Here is a 13,758-nt window from a genome sequence, read left to right on the forward strand (position 1 = left end):
GGTGACCACAAGATTTAACTGGCCCCATATTGGTTTAGTTCCACTTCATGTTCCCTGATACAACCCAAGAGAATTTGAGTCCCTAGAAACTGAAAAGTCAAGCAGAACATCATGCAAGGAACAGCTATTTTGACACATGAAGGAGGGGGAAGGTGTAGATTTGAGTTGTTTTTTCAGACTCTGAAACTTAATCATCTCTTCACAAGAATCTACCTGATGTGACCCAACTGTTGCCTGGAAAAACTGGCAAGATTTCAGCTGTTGTGGCTGAGCAAACTAAGAATTACTCTTCTTGGCCAGTCTTCTGGCATTAAATACGTGAACTCTAGAAAGTACTTATAAATAGTGACAAGTGGGAATTATGAGCGGGGCACGCTAGATCTCCCACTGATTAATAAAGCAGGCTGGACACTAGTTTACTATTGGATCTTGGGCAAATTACTGGGCCTCTAAAGTCTGTAGAAATGAAGGAGCTTGATGGCCTCTTCCAGTTTTAAAACTCCACGTATATCCCTTTCCCTCAAAACATAGGTTGCCATGACAAAGAGAAAGAAAAACAATAAAGAAGCAGAATCTGTTTTTCCTATCTTGTAGAGCTGCCATCTCCTTCTCTTTGGAGCCTAGACATAAGACCCAGGAAATTTTTTCTTTGTTTCATTTTTGGTTATGATGTCTGAACCAGAAATTCTATTGAGTGACCATATTGGGTTGGCTCTGAACCACTCATCTAATTATTAGATCTACACAGCTATAATTATCAGGCCAAAACCAGATTGATATTCACACAATAGAATTAGGGTTAGGGTGGTTTTGCAAATGCTTGTTATTTAGAGTTACTACTTCACTGTGCAGGTTCACTTGAAACATTTAACTTGTCTTCAGGGATTGGTTTCTTTACTTAGCCTTTTCTGACCCACGATACAGTACTAAAGAGAGGTTTCTTCTCTCTGAAACTGCCAGCTCTTTCCAACCTTTTTGACCACTGGACATAAAATCTTTATTCCCTAACAGTGCTCCCTTACTTAATATGGTCAGGATTTTTATCTATAGATGTATTCTCCAGGTTATCTGTCAAGACAGTCCCTTAATTTCATCCCAAAGAGAGATGGCATTTGCTTCTCAGTGCTCATGGACCACACTGTGCATTAAAACCACAGCATGAATTAAAAGCTTGTGTTAAGTCTATGGAGTGGGGCAAGTGGCCCAGTGGGTCCCCAGAGATGGTGACCCTGACTTACCTGGAATCTCTCAATAGCCATACCCATTCCTGATTATCATTGAGACATGGATTAGACGTCTTAGTAGAAATATTACACACACCTAACATCATGACTAATCCACCAGTTCACTTGTGACTAATGAAATTAAACAAATGTGTTACCTTTGACATGTATTTCTCATCTGTAACATTTTGAAATACCACATCCTGATAAATAATGTGTTTTATCTTGAGTAGTTGAAATCATGCTTTGGAAACAGTCCTAGAAAAGTAACTTCTACAGAATTGTTGCTAAAATTTGCATTTGCAACATGAAGTAAATTTTCTTCCTATGAAATGACTATGCTGAGTCCTAAAGTATTGCTTTTTGTAATTTGTGAGCTTCTTTAGAGTTATTATTATATGTGTTAAAACTAAAGACAGGAAAAAAGTTGGCACATTGGCTAATAAATCCATATTAATAAATAAATTATTGACTACTAATAACTTAAGTATAATATTGTATCTTGGTTGTAAATGGTCTTTATGTGAAAAAATTTACTCATGGTAAAATGAATTATGATTCATTGAGAGGCAATGATATCTAAGAGAAAAAAAATGATTGGTGTTGACACTAGGAATTTATATAGTGCTCTAATGAAGATAATAAATCTACAAGACCTGGTCAGAGTTCACTTTATCTGGCAACTATCTAAAGATTTCAACTATCTAAAGATAGACCCAAATCAGTGAGGACAAACAGCCTCAAGTCAGTCACAAAAGATGTCACAAAAATACATGCCCTAAAATTTAAGCATGTTGCTCAAAGGAGTGTCTCTCAAGAAACCCTCAAAGTTTGACTCTTGCTCTATGGATAATCTGCTGCATATCAGAAGCAGCTGATTAGAAGAAGAGAGTCTATTACAAGGCAGCACCATGAGAGGGGCAATAAAGTAAAAGCGAGGGCAAGAAGATGAAACTGGAATCATAAGAATTAAAAACAATAACAGTTTGAGAACAAATACTCCTCACTGCTTGAAGGTTTTGGAGAAAAAACTGTATCATAACACAGTGGTGTGATTCTCATTCATTCTGAATACCTAAAGGGACAAGAAAAACTTGGTAGCAATACGTTCTACTTCAAAAGATATAGAGTTCCAGCTCAAAGTGATGGATGAGTTCTGGCATCTATCAATCTTCCTTTTTCAAATCCCACTGAAATGACAGTGAGAAAATATAAAATGGGATCAAGCCAAAACTGTATTGTGAACAGGAGAAATGGTACCAACAACACACCCAAGTCTTTGATGACTTTCTGAAAATGGCAAGTTTCTGGCCTTGAGTTGGTGGATAACTTAGAGTGGAGAAGGCCACAGCCTAGAACATACAGGATAAGGCTGTAGCTGTGGAAGGATGTGTTCTTCCTTGCAGAGTCCTAAGAGACCCCTAAGCCTGAAGGTCACAGGACTGAGAGGCTAATTACGTAATCAACCGCCAGTCTATCTCACCTGGCCCCTCCCATCCCCTCTCACTCCATTTAGTTAGAACAACTGACACATTCAGTGTTTGCCCCAGGTTGAAATCAAGAAACTTATCTTAAAGAAAGTGAATGTTCAGTGTAGATAGGGCTAAGCCCCTGGTCTGGGGCGGGGGCAGGAAGCAGGGAACCTAGCCCACTTACCCACTTCCTGCCCTCACATCATAAAGTGAAGCCTGGTCATTGACACAGACGCATCAACATCAGTGTCCAGTCAGGGAAAGGCATCTTGGGGGAGAAAGATCTACGCCATCAGCTGACATTAACCATTCTCATCCTTTATTCAAAAATAAAAATGAACCACAATAATTATCAGACATGTGAGAAAGATGAACTGCATATCAATAGCCCAAAAAAAGACCAAATTGAACAGAGAACATTTCCCTAGAAAAGACAGTTCAGAAACACAGTATTATTTTTAAATTTGTAATTGATAACATCAGAGAAATTTGAGAAAATACTGGGCCCCAAAACAATAGCAAGCTACTATTTTTTTAAAAAGTAATAATCAAAAATGAGGAGGAGTTTTGGCAAATTTAAAATGGGATTGCCAAAGCCAAGAGCTTTAATAGAAGGACTAGGAGTTAAAGTAGAGGAAATCTAAAATGAACAAACAAAGATGTGAAATATTTGACAAAAGTTGAAAGATACAGAGGATTAGTCTCAAAGTCCAACATATGTCTAATAGGAGTTTTAGAGAAAATGTAGAAAATGTAATAATACCAGAGCAACAGAAGGAAGAAAATTTCTTGAACTGATAAAGATGGATAGTGTCTCCTTAGTACTAAGGGGGCGGGGGGGGGGGTGAATGAAAAAGACTCATGTGTAGAACAGTCCATATAAAATGTCAGAACACCAAAAGTAAAGGGGAGATATAAAATGTTTGAGAGCGAATCAAGAGGGTAAGAGAGGAAAACGTCAGGTATTATAAAGAATTAACGAGGGGGAGGAGAGAAGATGGTGGAAGAGTAAGACGCGGAGATCACCTTCCTTCCCACAGATACAGTAGAAATACATCTACACGTGGAACTGCTCCTACAGAACACCCACTGAACGCTGGCAGAAAACGTCAGACCTCCCAAAAGGCAAGAAACTCCCCCCGTACTTGGGTAGGGCAAAAGAAAAAAGAAATAACAGAGACAAAAGAATAGGGACGGCACCTGCACCAGTGGGAGGGAGCTGTGAAGGAGGAAAGATTTCCACGCACTAGGAAGCCCCTTCGTGGGCAGAGACTGCGGGTGGCAGAGGGGGGAAGCTTCGGAGCCACGGAGGAGAGCGCAGCCACAGGGGTGTGGAGGGCAAAGCGGAGAGATTCCCGCACTTCCCGCACGGAGGCTCGGCGCTGACCAGCACTCACCAGCCCGAGAGGCTTGTCTGCTCAGCCGCCGGGGCAGGCGGGGCTGGGAGCTGAGGCTCGGGCTTTGGTCGGATCGCAGGGAGAGGACTGGGGTTGGCGGCGTGAACACAGCCTGAAGGGGTTAGTGCACCACAGCTAGCCGGGAGGGAGTCCAGGAAAAAGTCTGCAGCTGCCGAAGAGTCAAGAGACTTTTTCTTCCCTGTTTCCTGGTGCGCGAGGAGAGGGGATTCAGAGCGCCGCCTAAACGAACTTCAGAGACGGGCGCGAGCCGCGGCTAACAGCGCGGATCCCACAGCAACAGGGGCGCAGAGGGAAAAACGGAGAGACTCCCGCACAGAGGCTGGGCGCCGAGCAGCGCTCACCAGCCCGAGAGGCTTGTCTGCTCAGCCGCCGGGGCGGGCGGGGCTGGGAGCGGAGGCTCGGGCTTCGGTTGGATCGCAGGGAGAGGACTGGGGTTGGCGGCGTGAACACAGCCTGAAGGGGTTAGCGCACCACAGCTGGCTGGGAGGGAGACCGGGAAAAAGTCTGCAGCTGCCGAAGAGGCAAGAGACTTTTTCTTGCCTCTTTGTTTCGCGGCGCGCAAGGAGAGGGGATTCAGAGCGCCGCCTAAACGAACTCCAGAAACTGGCGCGAGCCGCGGCTATCAGCGCGGACCCCAGAGACGGGCGTGAGACGCTGGGGCTGCTGCTGCCGCCTCCAAGAAGCCTGTGTGCGAGCACAGGTCACTCTCCACACCGCCCCTCCCGGGAGCCCGTGCAGCCCGCCACTGCCAGGGTCCCGTGATCCAGGGACAACTTCCCCGGGAGAACGCACTGCGCACCTCAGGCTGGTGCAACGTCACGCCGGCCTCTGACGCCGCAGGCTCGCCCCGCCTCCTCCGTACCCCTCCCTCCCCGCGGCCTGGGTGAGCCAGAGTCCCCGAAGCAGCTGCTCCTTTAACCCCGTCCTGTCTGGGCGGGGAACAGACGCCCTCAGGCGACCTACACGCAGAGGCGGGTCCAAATCCAAAGCTGATCCCCAGGAGCTGTGCGAACAGAGACGAGGAGGGGAAATCTCTCCCAGCAGCCTCAGAAGCAGCGGATTAAAACTCCACAAACAACTTGATGTGCCTGCATCTGTTGAATACCTGAATAGACAACGAATCATCCCAAATTCAGGAGGTGGACTTTGGGAGCAGGATATATTAATTTTTCCCCTTTTCCTTTTTTTTTGTGAGTGTATATGTATATGCTTCTGGGGGAGATTTTGTCTGTATAGCTTTGCTTTATAATAGCTTTATTTTACTTCACTATATTATAGCCTCTTTCTTTCTTTCTATTTTTTCTCCCTCTTACTCTGAGCCGTGTGGACGAAAGGCTCTTGGTGCTTCAGCCAGGCATTAGGGCCGTACCTCGGAGGTGGGAGAGCCAACTTCAGGACACTGGTCCACAAGAGACCTCCCAGCTCCACGTAATACCAAACGGCAAAAATCTCTCAGAGATCTCCATCTCAACATCACTCAATGACCAGCAAGCTACAGTGCTGAACACCCTATGCCAAACAACTAGCAAGACAGGAACACAGCCCCATCCATTAGCAGAGAGGCTGCCTAAAGTCATAATAAGGCCACAGACACCCCAAAATACACCACCAGACGTGGACGTGCCCACCAGAAAGACAAGATCCAGCCTCATCCACCAGAGCTCAGGCACTAGTCCCCTCCACCAGGAAGCCTACACAACCCACTGAACCAACCTTAGCCACTGGGGACAGATACCAAAAACAATGGGAACTACGAACCTGCAACCTGTGATAAGGAGACCCCAAACACAGTAAGATAAGCAAAATGAGACGACAGAAAAACACACAGCAGATGAAGGAGCAGGGTCAAAACACACTAGACTTAACAAATGAAGAGGAAATAGGTAGTCTACCTGAAAAAGAATTCAGAATAATGATAGTAAGGATGATCCAAAATCTTGGAAATAGAATAGACAAAATGCAAGAAACATTTAACAAGGACGTAGAAGAACTAAAGAGGAACCAAGCAATGATGAAAAACACAATAAATGAAATTAAAAATACTCTAGATGGGATCAATAGCAGAATAACTGAGGCAAAAGAAAGGATAAGTGACCTGGAAGATAAAATGGTGGAAATAACTACTGCAGAGCAGGATAAAGAGAAAAGAATGAAAAGAACTGAGGACAGTCTCAGAGACTTCTGGGACAACATTAAATGCACCAGCATTCGAATTATAGGGGTCCCAGAAGAAGAAGAGAAAAAGAAAGGGACTGAGAAAATATTTGAAGAGATTATAGTTGAAAACTTCCCTAATATGGGAAAGGAAATAGTTAATCAAGTCCAGGAAGCACAGAGTGTCCCATACAGGATAAACCCAAGGAGAAACACGCCAAGACACATATTAATCAAACTGTCAAAAATTAAATATAAGGAAAACATATTAAAGGCAGCGAGGGAAAAAAAACAAATAACACACAAGGGAATCCCCATAAGGTTAACATCTGATCTTTCAGCAGAAACTCTGCAAGCCAGAAGGGAGTGGCAGGATATACTTAAAGTGATGAAGGAGAAAAACCTACAACCAAGATTACTCTACCCAGCAAGGATCTCATTCAGATGTGATGGAGAAATTAAAACCTTTACAGACAAGCAAAAGCTGAGAGAGTTCAGCACCACCAAACCAGCTTTACAACAAATGCTAAAGGAACTTCTCTAGGCAAGAAACACAAGAGAAGGAAAACACCTACAATAACAAACCCAAAACATTTAAGAAAATGGGAATAGGAACATACATATCGATAATTACCTTGAATGTAAATGGATTAAATGCTCCCACCAAAAGACACAGGCTGGCTGAATGGATACAAAAACAAGACCCATATATATGCTGTCTACAAGAGACCCACTTCAGACCTAGAGACACATACAGACTGAAAGTGAGGGGACGGAAAAAGATATTCCATGCAAATGGAAATCAAAAGAAAGCTGGAGTAGCAATTCTCATATCAGACAAAATAGACTTTAAAATAAAGACTATTACAAGAGACAAAGAAGGACACTATATAATGATCAAGGGATCGATCCAAGAGGAAGGTATAACAATTGTAAATATTTATGCACCCAACATAGGAGCACCTCAATACATAAGGCAAATACTAACAGCCATAAAAGGGGAAATCGACAGCAACACAATCATAGTAGGGGACTTTAACACCCCACTTTCACCAATGGACAGATCATCCAAAATGAAAATAAATAAGGAAACACAAGCTTTAAATGATACATTAAACAAGATGGACTTAATGGATATTTATAGGACATTCCACCCAAAAACAACAGAATACACATTTTTCTCAAGTGCTCATGGAACATTCTCCAGGATAGATCATATCTTGGGTCACAAATCAAGCCTTGGTAAATTTAAGAAAATTGAAATCGTATCAAGTATCTTTTCCGACCACAACGCTATGAGACTAGATATCAATTACAGGAAAAGATCTGTAAAAAATACAAACACATGGAGGCTACACAATACACTACTTAATAACGAAGTGATCACTGAAGAAATCAAAGGGGAAATCAAAAAATACCTAGAAACAAATGACAATGGAGATACGACGACCCAAAACCTATGGGACGCAGCAAAAGCAGTGCTAAGAGGGAAGTTTATAGCAATACAAGCCTACCTCAAGAAACAGGAAACATCTCGAATAAACAACCTAACCTTGCACCTAAAGCAGTTAGAGAAAGAAGAACAAAAAAACCCCAAAGCTAGCAGAAGGAAAGAAATTATAAAGATCAGGTCAGAAATAAATGAAAAAGAAATGAAGGAAACAATAGCAAAAATCAATGAAACTAAAAGCTGGTTCTTTGAGAAGATAAACAAAATTGATAAACCATTAGCCAGACTCATCAAGAGAAAAAGGGAGAAGACTCAAATCAATAGAATTAGAAATGAAAAAGGAGAAGTAACAACTGACACTGCAGAAATACAAAAGATAATGAGAGATTACTACAAGCAACTCTATGCCAATAAAATGGACAACCTGGAAGAAATGGACAGATTCTTAGAAATGCACAAACTGCCAAGACTGAACCAGGAAGAAATAGAAAATATGAACAGACCAATCACAAGCACTGAAATTGAAACTGTGATTAAAAACCTTCCAACAAACAAAAGCCCAGGACCAGATGGCTTCACAGGTGAATTCTATCAAACATTTAGAGAAGAGCTAACACCTATCCTTCTCAAACTCTTCCAAAATATTGCAGAGGGAGGAACACTCCCAAACTCATTCTACGAGGCCACCATCACCCTGATACCAAAACCAGACAAAGATGTCACAAAGAAAGAAAACTACAGGCCAATATCACTGATGAACATAGATGCAAAAATCCTCAACAAAATACTAGCAAACAGAATCCAACAGCACATTAAAAGGATCATACACCATGATCAAGTGGGGTTTATCCCAGGAATGCAAGGATTCTTCAATATACGCAAATCAATCAATGTGATATACCATATTAACAAATTGAAGGAGAAAAACCATATGATCATCTCAATAGATGCAGAGAAAGCTTTCGACAAAATTCAACACCCATTTATGATAAAAGCCCTGCAGAAAGTAGGCATAGAGGGAACTTTCCTCAACATAATAAAGGCCATATATGACAAACCCACAGCCAACACTGTCCTCAATGGTGAAAAACTGAAACCATTTCCACTAAGATCAGGAACAAGACAAGGTTGCCCACTCTCACCACCATTATTCAACATAGTTTTGGAAGTGTTAGCCACAGCAATCAGAGAAGACAAAGAAATAAAAGGAATCCAAATCGGAAAAGAAGAAGTAAAGCTGTCACTATTTGCAGATGACATGATACTATACATAGAGAATCCTAAAGATGTCACCAGAAAACTACTAGAGCTAATCAATGAATTTGGTAAAGTAGCAGGATACAAAATTAATGCACAGAAATCTCTTGCATTTCTATACACTAATGACGAAAAATCTGAAAGTGAAATTAAGAAAACACTCCCATTTACCATTGCAACAAAAAGAATAAAATATCTAGGAATAAACCTACCTAAGGAGACAAAAGACCTGTATGCAGAAAACTGTAAGACACTGATAAAAGAAATTAAAGATGATACAAATAGATGGAGAGATATACCATGTTCCTGGATTGGAAGAATCAACATTGTGAAAATGACTCTACTACCCAAAGCAATCTACAGATTCAATGCAATCCCTATCAAACTACCACTGGCATTTTTCACAGAACTAGAACAAAAAATTTCACAATTTGTATGGAAACACAAAAGACCCCGAATAGCCAAAGCAATCTTGAGAACGAAAAATGGAGCTGGGGGAATCAGGCTCCCTGACTTCAGACTATATTACAAAGCTTCAGTAATCAAGACAGTTTGGTACTGGCACAAAAACAGAAATATAGATCAATGGAACAGGATAGAAAGCCCAGAGATAAACCCACACACATATGGTCACCTTATCTTTGATAAAGGAGGCAAGCATATACAGTGGAGAAAAGACAGCCTCTTCAATAAGTGGTGTTGGGAAAATTGGACAGGTACATGTAAAAGTATGAAATTAGAACACTCCCTGACACCATGCACAAAAATAAACTCAAAATGGATTAAAGACCTAAGTGTAAGGCCAGACACTCTCAAACTCTTAGAGGAAAACATAGGCAGAACACTCTATGACATACATCACAGCAAGATTCTTTTTGACCCAGCTCCCAGAGAAATGGAAATAAGAACACAAATAAACAAATGGGACCTAATGAAACTTAAAAGCTTTTGCACAGCAAAGGAAACCATAAACAAGACCAAAAGACAACCATCAGAATGGGAGAAAATATTTGCAAATGAAGCAACTGACAAAGGATTAATCTCCAAGATTTACAAGCAGCTCATGCAGCTCAATAACAAAAAAACGAACAACCCAATCCAAAAATGGGCAGAAGACCTAAATAGACATTTCTCCAAAGAAGATATACAGATGGCCTACAGACACATGAAAGAATGCTCAACATCATTAATCGTTAGAGAAATGCAAATCAAAACTACAATGAGATATCATCTCACACCGGTCAGAATGGCCATCATCAAAAAATCTAGAAACAATAAATGCTGGAGAGGGTGTGGAGAAAAGGGAACACTCTTGCACTGTTGGTGGGAATGTAAATTGATACAGCCACTATGGAGAACAGTATGGAGGTTCCTTAAAAAACTACAAATAGAACTACCATACGACCCAGCAATCCCACTACTGGGCATATACCCTGAGAAAACCATAGGTCAAAAAGAGTCATGTACCAAAATGTTCATTGCAGCTCTATTTACAATAGCCAGGACATGGAAGCAACCTAAATGTCCATCGACAGATGAATGGATAAAGAAGATGTGGCACATATATACAGTGGAATATTACTCAGCCATAAAAAGAAATGAAATGGAGGTATTTGTAATGAGGTGGATGGAGTTAGAGTCTGTCATACAGAGTGAAGTAACTCAGAAAGAGAAAAACAAATACAGTATGCTAACACATATATATGGAATCTAAGGGAAAAAAAAAAAAAAGGCCATGAAGAACCTAGTGGCAAGACGGGAATAAAGACACAGACCTACTAGAGAATGGACTTGAGGATACGGGGAGGGGGTGGGGTGAGATGTGACAGGGTAAGAGAGTGTCATGGACATATATACACTACCAAATGTAAAATAGATAGCTAGTGGGAAGCAGCCGCATAGCACAGGGAGATCAGCTCGGTGCTTTGTGACCACCTAGAGGGGTGGGATGGGGAGGGTGGGAGGGAGGGAGATGCAAGAGGGAAGAGAAATGGGAACATATTGTATATGTATAACTGATTCACTTTGTTATAAAGCAGAAGCTAACACACCATTGTAAGGCAATTATACTTCAATAAAGATGTTTAAAAAAAAAAAAAAAAAAAAAAGAATTAACGAGCAGAGTGACCTTTAATTCAAGTTAACAAATTGTATACCGGAGGTCAATGGAGCAACATTTTCAGTGCTGTGCGAAAAAATATTTAAATCCAGGATACTATACCTAGCCAAATGTGCATCCAAGTGGAAGGGCAAAATAATAACATGTTTATATTACAAGTACTCGGAAAGTTTACTTATTTCAGATAAATTATCCAACACTTGGAAATAAGCAAAAAGATAACTTTTTTTGGTGTGTTTTCAGTGCAGTATTGGGCTTGACTTCCTATTGTTCAGGCTATTTTACAACTTGGTAAGGACAGAGGTTAACTTGTGCAAAGGATTTTGATCTGATAGAGATTCAGCTAACTTCCGCATGGTTTGTGGCCCCATTGGATATTAACCAGTTTTGTATCTAACCCAGCAGTTTTATCCTAACACTTAAAATTGCTTATAGATACTTAGCTTCTTAAGTGCTTTTTTTTGGACCCATTTTAACAATTTGCTGATATCTTCATCAACTTTTAAGCTGAATAAAATCTTTGAAAAAATGTTTATTTTATATTTGCAGAAGCGTCATTTTCTAACACTACCTATATATCCCATCTGAAAAATTACTTGAAGTTGTACTTCAGAATGTAATTTCCTTTCAATGAATCTCAACACACTCCTGGTTTTACAGTTAATAATATTTGTGTGCCATAATTCTCTAAACATTTTTAAAATCAAATTATATGGCTCACTTATATTTACCAATAGAATATAAATATTACAAGCCTTGACACGTCAAAGTAATGGTACTGTTGACAAGTCAGGAGGGGGAGGGGGAAGGGAGAGGAGCAGGACATGATAAAGGAGCTAATTCCCTATCTTACACAGTGGGGAGGGAGGGAAGACTGCCCACAGTTAATAGAATAAGAAATAGAAGTCTGTTTTCTAAGGTTATAAAGTTGACCAACTGAAAAACTTAAAATTAATACCAGCCTCCAAATTTTAAGGCTGAAAGTTAGGAGATTATGCTAAATCAACTAATTTCCTAATCTCCCTTATGTGCAGGCAAAAGATACATTGTCTAAATATCTATAGTTCAAGTAATAGGTACCTAAGTATATAATTGTAATACAATAACAACCACCAGAAGAACTAAAATCAGAAAATGGCTAAAAGTGGTTTTCTAGGGATTGGGATTAGGGATTGAGTACTGTTAGGGGCTGAATTGAGTCCTCCCAGATTCATATGTTGAAGCCCTAACTCCCAACATGACTGTATTTGGAATAGGACCTTTTTGGAGGTAATTAAGGTTAAATGCAGTCATAAGGGTAAGGGCGTAATCCCATTGGACTGGTGTCCTTATAAGAAGAAGAAGAGACACCACAGCTCGCTCTCATTCTTGTGCACACAGAGAAAAGGTCATGGGAGGACAGAGTGAGAAGATGGCCATTTGCAAGCCAGGAAGAGAGCCCATACCAGAAACGGAATCTGACAGCACTTCAATCTTAGACTTTTAGCCTCCAGAACTGTAAGAAAATAAAATTCTGTTGTTTAAGCCACCCATTGTGTGGTATTTTGTTATGGCAGCCCAAGGTGACTAACATAGATGAAAACTTTTCAACTGGTGCTCCTCTGTACTGCTAATTTTTTTTTATCATATGCTTACTTTTTAAAGACACTGGAATGGAAATTATTATAATAATATTATTCTTTAAGATAATAATTAAAATGTATCATTTAAAGAAAGGTGCAGAATGGCCAATTTTATCAGGTAATTGAGTTATTATATCTTTAGAGCTATAAGAGGGAGGCAGATATCACATTGAAGGTCACTTGAACAATAATCTGACCATTATGAAATTTAGATTTTTAGGATGTGACAAATCTAAACCGTGAGTTTTAAAGTGCCTACTTTGCAGCAATATCAAGTAAACTAAACACTAAGAAAGCAAAAGCCCTTCAGAATTTATTCTATTGGACAGTCTAATCACATTAAATCAGAATTTCTGTTTCCCTTAAATGCATTGCTGTAAGTTGCATAGGGAGAATGAAGCAACTAATTGTTATCTGAAATACGAATTTAGTAAGTAAAAAGAAAAACTCTGAATAAAGGAGAGGAAACTAAGATCGTGTAAACAACTTCAATTTCATCACCCATTTAGTATAATTTTGGAATCTATTTTGGGAATTTGAGAATATTTGGGAATATTGTTTCATTTATTGAAGTATTTTAGATGGAGAGGGATTAGGAAGGTGATGGACATTTGCTATTGGACAGCACACAATAAAAACTTTAATTGTGGGCTTCCCTGGTGGCACAGTGGTTGAGAATCTGCCTGCCAGTTCAGGGGACACGGGTTCGAGCCCTGGTCTGGGAGGATCCCACGTGCCGCGGAGCAGCTAGGCCCGTGAGCCACAATTACTGAGCCTGCGCGTCTGGAGCCTGTGCTCCACAACAAGAGAGGCCGCGGTAATGAGAGGCCCGTGCACCGCGATGAAGAGTGGCCCCCACTTGCCGCAACTAGAGAAAGCCCTCGCACAGAAACGAAGACCCAACACAGCCATAAAGAAAGAAAGAAAGAAAGAAAGAAAAAGAAAGAAAGAAAGAAAGAAAGAAAGAAAGAAAGAAAGAAAGAAAGAAAGAAAGAAAGAAAGAAAGAAAGAATCCTGGTCAAAAAAGGTGATGATTTACTTTC

Source organism: Balaenoptera ricei, chromosome 2, assembly GCF_028023285.1.
Source record: "Balaenoptera ricei isolate mBalRic1 chromosome 2, mBalRic1.hap2, whole genome shotgun sequence".
NCBI classification, from domain to species: Eukaryota; Metazoa; Chordata; class Mammalia; order Artiodactyla; family Balaenopteridae; genus Balaenoptera; species Balaenoptera ricei.